This window comes from Phasianus colchicus, chromosome 1 (genome assembly GCF_987193195.1).
Source record: "Phasianus colchicus chromosome 1, bPhaCol1.hap1.1, whole genome shotgun sequence".
In the NCBI taxonomy this organism is placed as follows: domain Eukaryota; kingdom Metazoa; phylum Chordata; class Aves; order Galliformes; family Phasianidae; genus Phasianus; species Phasianus colchicus.
This window is the reverse complement of record NC_143436.1, coordinates 131,066,558-131,076,376: the sequence shown is the minus strand read 5'-3', so window position 1 is coordinate 131,076,376 and position 9,819 is coordinate 131,066,558. Positions and strand designations below refer to the sequence as shown.

The 9,819-nt window shown below is 41.2% G+C and overlaps 2 long non-coding RNA genes across 2 annotated transcripts; one reads left to right on the top strand and one right to left on the bottom strand.

Annotated features, from left to right (window-relative positions):
* Positions 1-1,424: 1,424 nt before the first annotated feature.
* LOC149920033 (uncharacterized) lies at positions 1,425-5,043 on the bottom strand. The gene is made up of 3 exons (XR_016464007.1): positions 4,969-5,043; positions 3,438-3,608; positions 1,425-3,252 (listed from the first exon to the last, which is right to left on the bottom strand). It is a non-coding gene; the product is annotated as an uncharacterized LOC149920033 (long non-coding RNA).
* Positions 5,044-5,102: 59 nt separating this feature from the next.
* LOC149920032 (uncharacterized) lies at positions 5,103-9,619 on the top strand. The gene is made up of 5 exons (XR_016463996.1): positions 5,103-5,163; positions 6,022-6,070; positions 6,506-6,639; positions 7,226-7,368; positions 9,465-9,619. It is a non-coding gene; the product is annotated as an uncharacterized LOC149920032 (long non-coding RNA).
* Positions 9,620-9,819: the final 200 nt, after the last annotated feature.

Here is a 9,819-nt window from a genome sequence, read left to right as displayed (position 1 = left end):
GAACAATGCCATTGCCAAGTTTGATACCATTTGTTCTGATGAAAATGAGCTGAGTAGACTGCACCGACTTCATTGTCTGGTACATTGGCAGTTCAGTGGATTGTTTCACCTTTTGTCATGCTAAGGAAGCCTTTTGTGCAGTACTTTGTTACCCCCAAGTCTGCCCCAGTTGAAGGAGGATAGAAAAAGGCAAATCTGCTTTAGGGACTTGGAGGATGGTCATTTAATGGTTTTTAATCCTCTTAATCCACGTAAGAATGGAGATCTCTGAGTGAAAATCCCATCCCAGAAGTCCTTATGATTCAAATGCCTGGCTCAGGAGACTGTCTTTTGAAAAAACATACAGCAAAATATTCTCCACTACTGTGGCATTGTGGTTTATTTCTCTCTGGTTTTCCAAAGCTGTCTGATGCAATATTAGCAAAATGAGATGGAAACCCACTTCAAATCCTGTGAAGTGTGAGAACATAGAGTGCCCAGTGCCACCCTGTGTATTTGGGGTACTCCAGAGGTTCGATTTGATTTCACAACAATGATAAGGACCCTTTTTTTCTAATCGTCTCAACTGTATGCAAATCTACCCTAGATTTTGGGCGTGCACTAATGCCCTCACCAAGCTGTTTTCCACTTGGTTATTTTCTAGGTAAATGAAATCTTCTATTGGCTTTAGTAATATAGATTACTTCTAAACTGTTGACATAATCATAGCTAAGGCTTTCTGCTGAGCTCATTATTACTCCATAAAAGCATGATTTCTTTTCCCCTCCACTAAAAATACACAAAAATCAATATATCTAATTTGATAAATCAGTAAAGAACTGCTAAGAGGCAATTTTCATAAGTAAAATTAAAGAGGATATGGAGATGGAACAGGCTTTTCTTGCTGTCAGTCTGTTGACCTGCCGTTTGCCACCACAAATTGGCTTTAAAATCATTTTTCAATTATATGCACATTGTGGCTTTTCATTTGTTTTTGTAGTTCATCGCTTCACATTCTAGGACTGGTTTAAAAAGGAAAAAATGCAGCTTTCAATTTATAACTGACTATGCAATATATAGAGAAAAGAGGATGCTAATATTACAAGATTTCTTTAAAAAAATGAATAAAGACAATAAAGTTCCCACTGCAATAATGTTCATCTAGGTAGATGGCAAAAACTTTCAGCAAAATGACATGACAATGCTATACCAAGGCATATCTTAAAAAATTACAGCTCATTAATGCAATGCTTTCTGTTCCAGTCAGTTCATTGACAACCATTTTTCAGCATCTATTTCTACAGCCCCCCTCCAATCCCACCCAAACAACAATATAAGAAAAGAAAAACCCACAACTGGTTTATAGGATTTTAATACAGTTTTTCTGACAATTCAACCATCATAAAAAAGCAAGGTTTCTAAAATCACTCTAGCTACATGTTAATATTAATGTACTCGATGTCTGCTGCAAGAAAAGCTGGGCATTATTCTGCTTTCTTCCCCACAGTTAACAGATAAAGGTAGTTAGCAATGCTGTTTGTTGCATCCCATAAAGACTTTGGTTGTCTCCTTGCTGAGGTTTCTATTTATCAGTCTGAATCACGTTGTATCTAGTCAGAGGGACAGTATCTGTCACTGAGACAGTTGTCGGTGCTGCACACTGTCTCAATACCATCTATTTGTACAGAAACTGCTTCTACTTCACCTTATTGAGCTCCAAATGGGATGTGTGCTCTTTTGGGAATCTCTAGGATGGTACAGCCTGGGGACAAGGACTGCACAAAATGGCAACCTGGCACATGTTTCTTGGCTCATCCTATCCCTGTGATCAAAATGTCCTTGGTGATGCTTTGCATTTTCATTTTGGTCTCTTCTCAACAATTAACAGTGCTACAGGAACTCTTGGCTAGTTTTTGGCAGTTTATGGCAGGATCATAGGACCGAGAAAGGACCTATAGAGACCACGTAATTCACTTTCCATGCTAAAGCAGATTCCTTACAGTAGATCTCACAGTAAAACATCCAGGAGGAGAGAAGGAGACTCCACAACCTGTCTGTTCCAGGGCTCTGAAGCCCCCATTGTAGAGAATTTTCTTCTTACGTTCTCAAGTTTTCATATTCCTGTGTCCCAGTTTGTGACTGTTGCTCCTCTTTCTGTCACTGGGCTTGACGCCACTCTCTTAACTCTTGCCTTTTAGATATTTGTAAGCATTGATAAGATCCTATCTCTTCTTCAGTCTCAACACACCTAGGTATTTCAGCCATTCCCCATAAGGAAGATACTAGAGGCCCCTGATCATCTTTGCAATCTTTCATTGGATTCTCTCTAGTAGACTCCTATATTTTCGAACAGGTGAGCTCAGAACTGGATGCAGTATTCCAGCAGTGGCTTCACCAGGGCAGAGTAGAAGGGGAGGATCATCTCCCTTGACCTGCTGGCCATGCTCTTATTAATGTACCCCAGGATACCATTGGCTTTCTTAGCCAGACTGCTGGCTCATGGTCCTCCTGTTGCTCATCAGCACATCCAGGTCCTTCTCTGCAGAGCTCCTTTCCAGCAGCTCAGCCCCTAACCCGTACTAATGCTTGTGGATATTCCTCTTCCGGTGTAGGACTTGTCCTTATTGACCTTCCTAAGATTCCTCTCTGCCTAACTCTCCAACCTGTCCATGCCTCACTCAATGACAGCACAGCCTTCTGGTACGTCAGCCTCTCCTCCCAGCTTTGTTTCATCAGCAAACTTACTGAGGGTGCACTCTGTCCCTTCACTGATCAATGACAAAGATGTTAAACAAGACTGGACTGACCCCTGCTGAATACTTCTAGTTGCAGGCCTCCAACTAGACTCTGCCACTGACCACAGCCCTCTGAGCTCTGTCAGTCAGCCAGTTCTCACTCCACCTCGCTGTCCACTCATCTATCCTGCAATCCATAAGCATGCTCACGAGGATGTTATGGGAGAATGTAGAAAGCCTTGCTGAAGTCAGGATATACAACATCTTCTGTTCTCCCATCATTTACTCAGAGATCATGACATCATAGAAGGCTACCAGATTGGTCAAGCATGATTTCTCCTTGGTGAATCCATGTTGACTACTCCTGATAATCTTCTCTGCCATTTGCTTGGAGATTACATCCTTCCATCTCCTTCCCAGAGACAGAGGTGAAGGTGACCAGCTGTGGGTTCCTAGCTCCTCTTTCTTGCCCTTTTTGAAGATTGGAGTGACACTGGCTTTCCTCCAGTCCTCAGGTATCTCTCCAATTCTCCATGACCTATCATAGATGATAGAGAGTGAAAACTCTGGCCATTCAGAGTGGGACCTTCATATGTTATTCATCTCCTCCACCCAAAAGATTAACAAGATGTTTTACTGTGCTTATTCATCTATTTTTTAACCTCTCTTTCTTTGACTTCACCTTCACCTGTAGCAATTAGCCTCCTGGATCTACTGTCATACCTGCAAAAGGCTAATGCCAGCTGAGAAAGGTGTTCATTTGCAGAAAGGTGAGGACTGAGCCCAGCGGTGCAGTCATGTCACTAATGTGAAGGGGAGCTGGGATGGTCAGGAAACCCTCAATGAAATTTCCTGGGAGAGACATGGTTGCAACTTGCAGGAGCAAGGCAGGCTCTGTTTGGATAAAAAAGTTAAAATATCAGTGTTTCTTTGCTTGTCTGTATGGCACTTCTCTCTAAAAAACAGTAATATCCTCTCTAATTTTGCAGTCTTCTGTCTGCAGATTCCCTGGAAGTAGTGTAGTGTAAGGCATATCTGAACAACAGCAATTAAGGTCTGAGCACAGGTTAAATAATGGCTCTGTTATCTTTGGAAAACAGGACGTGAAGACATTAAATGGGAGAGAGTTTTATCATTATGAAAAGGAATCCTAAGTAGGTAGACAAATATTTTTAATAGGAAACTGAGAACGTAATACAGACATGAGGGAACTCCAGCACTGTGCTGGGAGTAATAAACATATGGAATAAATTACCAGATAGAGCTAATGAGAGAAAGAGTACAAATAATGAGTGTCAAAACCTACCTATTCTAGAGAAGGAATTGTGGAGTAAGAAGGAAATACCAAGGGAGGCAGAAGATGAATTGCCATGGACTGAATGTTCTGTGCTGAGGTAGACCCACCTTAGTTGTAAACCACATTGTGTTTGCAGGATCTCATGGACAGAAAAAGGCAATGCCAGCTTACACACCCTGAGGTACCTTTGTGCTGATCTTACCTTTGAGCCAAGAGTTGCTCTGACCATGAGCTTCTGGCCAAGCACTGTGGCAGAAAATGGCAACAGGAATGGGTTACTTACACATTTAGCAGGCTTCCTATGAGCCTGGTTATGTAGCCTTACACCAGCCAGCTCTCCACCAGGAGACTTGCTTTTATCTATCTGTCTTCTCTGTCTCTATGACCCACAGCTCTTGAATAGGCCAAGGTTATTCCTGAAGTAAATGGTTCTGTTTCCTCTTTGGAGTCTGCAGCATTGAGATTACCCTACAGATGCGCTGGTATAAATTTTTTATATTACATGTGATCTCCCCTCAACATATAGTTACTGCAGACTTAGGAAAGCACAGTATGACCACAGTTGTCCGGCTGACAGATACCTGCTTAAAAAGATAAGTTCAAAATTATTTTGTAATCCCTTTTGAATAGCAGTCCTTTTGGAAGAGGACCACATTTTCTTTGTTTTCTCTAAGGGAGCCTTCATTTTGCTAAGGTAACGTACACTACAGATAACCTCTTGCCCCCAGAATGAGAACGCTTTTTTTTTTTTTTTTGAACTGCTTCTATTATTCAGTGCGGCTTTCCAAAGTTTTCTCTGCAATTCCCACTCTCTACACACCACGCACTTCCAAGACATGCACATTCTGTTCTTCAGACTGTGCTATATACATTAAACCATGGATTTATAAGTGACTTTGTTCTCATGAACGGTTCATGTTTTTGACTAATCATTTGTGTATTTTTTCATATTCTTACATGGCAGATTTCTCTAAAAAATGTACAAAATACAGCATCAGCAGAAGCACTGTGACAGAGGTGCATGTAGGAGGAGACAGAGACTATAAACAGACATCACAGACCCCACATTGTGATGCAACAAATCACTTTAAAGAATGGACAGTAGCCCCTTTTTACCAAACTACAAAAGTAGCAATAACTCCCTTCCCAGAGGTACCACTGTGATCAAGGAAAAGACCCCTAGTCGTATTTTTATAGCCTTTGCTTGAAATGTTTTTGAAAGAAAACTCTGACTTCTAAGGAGTTCTGAAACTGTGTGGTGTCTCAAGACAGATCTTAATGAAATTTGCTGCTATCAAAACTAGACTGCCTAGAATATGGCAGAGCCTATTAGGACCGCAATAACAACATTGATTTTAGGGATTTTCCCCTCCCTCCAAATACACTGTACACTTTTTTTGATGTGTGAAGAGACTGAAGCTTCTTAAAAGATATTTTCAATGGGATAGTTCTGAAGACTTCAGATAAAATATTTCAACACAGTACCTGCAGGGACAGGAGAAATTGCTTCAGTTCATTTTGCCTTAGTTAGAGTCGTGTTAAATCAAGTGCTCTTGGCGTTTGCAGGACTTTGTAGACATTCTTTCAAAAGTGTTTGAAAAGCTTCAAACAGATGAAGGTCTTCAAAAGGCAACTAGCACATGGGACTGACATCAGTAATGCTCCAAAGACTGTCCAAAAGGACCAATACATGATATAAGTGGAGCTTTATTACCTTTTTTTTCATCTTAGATACTAGGCATGTTCTGTCTTTGTTATATGATCCCTTTGCTGCCAAGAGGATACCTGATATGTAGCCTGATTAGTGGGAGATAGGAGGGCCTGATTCTTCACAGCCTTGAAGGGGATATTACTATTTGCACGTGGCTTTAGCATGCTGCCAGTTTAACTAGTTATTTGTGAAGTTTCTCTATCAGGAGCAGTAGGGACACAAAGTGCAGTGTAAATCAGATGTGGTGACATTTGCTCTCTCTTCTGCCTTTCTTTTTGGTGGTGTGTAACACTGCACAGTCTGATATGAGTGAAAAGATGAGTGCTTCAATCTGAGCAACTGAGGAAGGTAAGTGACCTTCAAGATGGGAAGAGATGGGAAACTCTTCAACCCTGTTAACACGGGCAGATCCCATTATATCTTAGTGGATCTTTTCATATAGATAAGGATTTGAAGACTCAAATTCACAAATAGTGAGACTTAAAATGACTTTTCAAGAGTAAGAAAAGTGTCCACTGGAAACACCTGCAATAGTACATATTCCTAGGGTATGAAAAAAGAGAATCTGTTTGCATGTGTGTAGTTAAACTGCACATTGCAATGGAAGGAAACAGCATCCAGCTGTACTACTGTCTTTCTAAAGCGGGGAAAGTGTATGATACTTTCTCTCCCACCAGAGATCATTGATGATACAGTACAGGCCCCTGTTAATATTGGCTGTCTACAGAAAGTCTTTTTTTTTTTAATTTTTTCCCTGTGGAAAATGCCACTGTGTTTGCCCAGGAAAGACTGACTAGATTTTACCCTGGGATATTACGAGCTCCTTTAACTATTCTATTACCTGTCCCTGAAATTCACCCTGGGAGCCTGCTCCAATCTTTGAGAAGAGGAAGAGAAGAGGAACAATATGACCACAGGTATGTATCTAAGCAAGATGATGCACCACAGTGCTGTGGATGTTCCCAGTGGCTCAGGGTGACGTACCCAGGTTTATCATGTAATTTTATTCTTGTTACGGAGTGGGAGAAATGTGTACAACTGAAATAGGCCAGTGTGTATGCACTTGTAATAAGGTTGCTCAGTTGTCTGCATAGTCTGTTACTTGTGATAAATAATCCTCAAAGTGGCGTACTCTCATAAATATGCAGCTCTTGCTGTGCAACTTTAAAGAAAATCTTTTTGTCTCTTTGGTCATAGACCGAGAGACGTACTTACTCTTGTTAGTGTGAGCCAGAAGAATTATAACAGAAATGAGTGTGATTCATAGAGTTTTCCAACAGCCCAATAAAGAGCTTACATATAATAATAATACCAGGAATGGCCTTTAAAATGAGTTATAAAAGTAAGTTAAGATAAAAGATTCACCCAAGATTATACACTTTCTTGTTAATGCTAATCATATTTACAGAGTGTTGCTATAGCGACCAGAGAACCCAGATATTTCCTTTCTCTAGGAAAGCAATGACTTCCTCACATTTTACTGTCAAATCTTTCCTTTTGCAGTTTGGGGCTTTGAAGCAGCTTTCATGGGGGTGTTTTCAAAGGGAATGAAAGCAGAAGGCATTTGCTGCGTGGCAAAGGCACTTGCTTGCAACCTCTAACCTAGGCAACTGGGAAAGTTTACAATGAAGGGGAAGAGACAGCAGGTATTATTTATTTCTATTCACTTGGTGCTCCTTTTAGTATGTTCAGTTCAAATTGCAATTTGCATTTCTAGAATGAGAATTCAGGAGAAAAGCTCTTTATTTTAAAATAACCTTTACTGAAACATGTTCAAATTACTCAAAATCAAACTTTGGGCTGAATCACTGATGAAAATCCTTTAACTTATGAAGAATCATTTAGATTAGACCTCAGAGATCTCTGCTCCGAACTCCTGCTCAAAGCCCTGAGGCCAAACCAAGCTGCTAGGGGCTGTGTCTGGTTGGGTCTTGAAAACCTCTAGTGACAGTGGTGGCAGAGCTTTCAAGAAACTTGCTTTGCTGCCCTGGCTGTCTTCACTGGGAGGAGGCTTCTCCTTATAGTCTGGTTGAACGTCTTCTGTAGCCATTTTGCTGTTTATTTTCTCATCTCACCATGTATCACAGTGAGGGGCTCAGCCCCATCTCCATGGTGGCCCCTTCTAAGCCATCAGGTACTATCAGGTGACCCCAAAGCTGTCTCTTCTCCAGGCTGACCCAGCCCAGCTCCCCCACTGCTCCTCACAGAGTGGGTGCTGCAGACCCCAACACCTTGGGGCCATCCACTGTGCTCCTCCAAGCCTATCCTTGGCTGTCCTGTTCTGGGGGCCCCGAAACAGGATATGGTATCTAAACATGTTCTAATGAGTGCTACGTAGAGGGGAGTAATCCCTTCTCAGTCTGTGGGCCATGCCCCCTGTTCAAGTCTGCTAAGGAATACTGCAGGCACAGACTGAGTTTGCCATCCGCCATGGTCCTCCAGTCTTTTCCAGCAATGCTGCTTCTCACCTGCTATTCCTGATGAGTTAATAATTCCCAGCTTCTGTTTTTTCCACTATGCACCTTATGCTGAGCTCTTCTTATTTTTTTTTTCCTCATTACATCTTTCAATGTCTGTAAATAGCCTTTTTCAAACCCTAGGCCCATTGCCCATGTTAATCATCCTTTCTTCTTTCTCTTGAAGGTGAGCTATGTATTTTTGTGCTAATTTAAGCTACAATGGCTCAAAGCACAAGCTCTCTTTTGAAGCTTTGGCATCACTGCTAGCTTCTTCCTTACCTGCCTACCTAAAATATTTTATGACAATGCTTTTATTCACTCGAGAGTTATGCATGATACAGTCATATCTCCATCTGACCTGTACACTGAATTTACCTCCAACGGCATGGATTTTTTTAAAGTGCTGTGTTTATAAATCTGGTTTGAGATATTCATCCTTCACATGCATGCCGGTGACCAATTGTCACTCTCATCTCCTTACAGGCTGATTGGCCAGATAGGTAGAGTTATGCTCCCCTGAGAAAGGAGAGAGACTGTGAGCTCTCTGATGCAGCAAAGTACTCTGTTAGAAACAGCCACTCTGTCTGCCCCTTTCTTCACTGCTTGAAGCATGGCATCAAAGGTGGGAAAGAAAAAAGGTTTCTGTTCTTACGCCATTCTTCTCAAGCTCGCATTCCTATTATAACTGTCTCAAAATGCAGAGCAATGAGACACACTGCCTTGGTTTGCCATCAAAGCAGATCCTGGAGCCCACAGCATCTTGTACAAACCTGATAGAAGCCTGCTTTGATGAGGACTATGTCTTGGCCAGACTATCCAAAAGGATGCCATACAAGCACTTGTCATCGATTGCACGTCTTGCATAATGTGTCAGTTGCAGCTGGCATATCTAAACTGTGGGCTGGTCTGGCTAAAAAGCCTCTGCGTTCTCAAGATGAATGTCCCATAGGCAACTGTAAGTTAGGTTTATACTTATTTGTTTGAATCGTCTAAATGTTAGAGGAAAAAATGTTTAACAGTAAATATTAGCATGTATGTTAGTCACTTGGAAAAAATATGGTTTCTTTTAACTGAAGGTAATTTTTACCATGCTTATGGCAAGTCTATTTGTTTAGAGGTTTTTAAACTAATGCATTTGCATTCCTAGCAGCCAGAAACCTTCTCTTAGCTTCTCCCTTGAACATGGCTGCTTCCCAAGTAAATGAACTATGGACTGAGGAGAGGAACAATTGTGTCATCAGTCTTCATCTTGGGTAAAAGCTCCTTCTTTTTGCTCTTTGTAGGCTCCCAGAATCAGGAGTCTCCTTGGCTTGCAAAAGGCCGCCAGGATTATAAATACAAGGTGACTTCCAGCTCATTTGTGCATCAAATCATTCGTAACTTCTGACCATTGCTTAAAAGTGTCTGGGATAAGAGCTGAGAGGAAAAAGTAGCTGGCTTGGTGATGCAGTCTTCAACAAAAACACTGAGAGGTGAAATAATAATAAAATCTCTGCAATGTTTTACAAAAGAGCAAGCTTCTCTCCTGTACTCATGAATGTCAGTAGAAATGACCTTTTAAAAGTGGCAATATGTCATGGTTCAGGGAAAAACAGAAAGAAAATGTATTCTTTTGGATTATGAATGTCATCAAAATGC